This window comes from Peromyscus leucopus, unplaced genomic scaffold, assembly GCF_004664715.2.
Source record: "Peromyscus leucopus breed LL Stock unplaced genomic scaffold, UCI_PerLeu_2.1 scaffold_930, whole genome shotgun sequence".
In the NCBI taxonomy this organism is placed as follows: Eukaryota; Metazoa; Chordata; class Mammalia; order Rodentia; family Cricetidae; genus Peromyscus; species Peromyscus leucopus.
The window spans coordinates 36,571-38,863 of NW_023505872.1; positions in this window are offsets into that span (position 1 = coordinate 36,571).

Here is a 2,293-nt window from a genome sequence, read left to right on the forward strand (position 1 = left end):
TAACTAATAGCAAGCATAATAGCTACTGTTAAGAATTCAGAGATAATGAATTGAGAATGAATATTGCTTGAAATGAAAATTAATAAGTTAGAAACTAAACTTTATGAAAATGAAAAAAAAATGAGAAATAAAATTCCTTTCCTATCATCTCAGCAGGGCTTATATCATCAGGTCAAAAAAAGATAGTATTTTCAGACCTGCCTTGTTAATTAATACAATCTTTTTTTTTAAGAGTTTTTTTGTCTTTCACTTGACAGTTTCATATCTGTAGATCCAAATCCCCATGCCCTCTCCCTCCACTGCCTTCGTATCCTCATTTTTGTTTTTTGTAACCCACGGAAAACAGTTAAGGCGTTCTTCATGATCCTAGGTGTGTGGATCATGGGCAGCCTGCAGTGGCCACACCTACACACCCAGCCGCCATCAGTTGCCAATGGCTCTTCAGCTGTGGGTGGAGCCCCGTGAGCCTCTCCTATCCATGCTGGACTCTTGACTGGGTTGATCTGCAAATGATAACCATATTGATCTGCAGATAGCCCTATTGATCTACAGATAACCATATTGATCTGCAGATAGCCATATTGATCTACAGATAACCATATTGATCTGCAGATAGCCATATTGATCTGCAGATAGCCATATTGACCTGCAGATAGCCATATTGATCTGCAGATAGCCATATTGATCTGCAGATAGCCATGGCTGCTGTGAGCTTGGGAGTGTAGTGGCCGTGTGCTATCCAGAAGACGGCATTACATATACAGCACTCTTCCCTCCTTCAGGCCTTTCATTCTCTCCAGCACGTCTTCCCCAATGTTCCCTGAGCTTTAGACAGAGTTGTTGACATAAATGGTCGATTCAGAACTGAATATTAAACTATCGTTTTTTTTCTCTTTGTTCAGTTATGAGTCTCTATGCTGACTGCTGCCCACTGCCACACTTGTGCTCTGACCAGAGTTATGAGCAGCACTAACCCGGGGTACAAACCCAGATATTTAGAAGGCACTTTGAAAGCCTATCCATTTAGCAAAACACAGTAGTAGGCTCCCCTTCAGAGCCCATGAATTCCACAGCCATGGGCATTTGACCAGGTTGATGGTACCATACATGTGATTGCCCTCAGATCCGACTAGAAAGCAGTTGGTTACCACGATAGTCATGCCACGACTATACCAGTAGGTTGGTATTGTAACATGCGGGGCCTACCACTAGGTAAGTCCATGAATGACTTTTCTCCCCTGGTGATTTGCATAACACTCGCACTGTGAAAGCTGTCCAGTAAGGAGGAAGTTTGCAAATCAGTTCCAGATTGATTTCTCCATGTCCTGCAACCACAGTGTGCTGTGCCTTCAGTAATAGGGAGTTACCATCTAGCTGTGGTGACCAAGCCAAGAGCAATGGCAATAACCTGTGTTGTTTGGGGAGCCTCCATAACCAATTGCTCCTAATGAGGTGTCTCGTCCCTTGCACTGAGATTCATTTAATTCATTCATTTAATGACCTGTGTTTTCATTTAATAATCGTCCACTAGTGTGTAAGGTACCACCATTCAATTTTTTTTTTTTTTTTAGTTGTAATTACCTTACAAAGCAGTGGGGTGTTTTTTAGTTTTAGTTAACCCATTCTATAGATACAGTCTTTTGAATGTAGTCAATTCAGTTTTTTAATGTTCTAGGTTTGAACCCAGAAATACTACCTGATAATCATGAACAAATTGGTGAACTCAAGGAGCCAGGGTGACAGCTGAATTAGTTCCCATAAAGCATGGGAACTGAGTTTATGTTGTGTATCAGTTTCCTCTAAAATTAAAACCTATCTTGAAAGCTGTTTTGAAACAAGATAATATAGAGGAAGTGAAACTAGAGGACAGTCTAAGGGAAGGTGAAACAGTCTGTTCTGCTAGGAAGTTCCTTAAATTCAGCAAGTAAGCAACTCGAAAGGGTTTAGGAAGTTCCTGAAACTGACCAGGTACACTAGACCCCACCCTTCCCAAGCACATATAAGCAGTGATTGTCCAGGGACACTGAGACAAGCTGGGCTTTGTAGAAGAACAGCTGAACCTCCCGGAAGAAGCAGAGGCCAGTGAAGGTGTCTGGAAGAGGTTTAGATCCACTGAACTACCTGGAAAGAACACCCCAACCTGTTGAGCTGCCTGTAGGTTATATAATGCACTACAGGTTTCCAGATTTCATGAGCTGTCACCCTGGCAGCTGGCGTGGGCTTTTGGTAGTACAACTGTCTTTGAGTCATTTCTGCTTCTGTAAGTAAGCCCAATAAAATTCAACTTTACCAA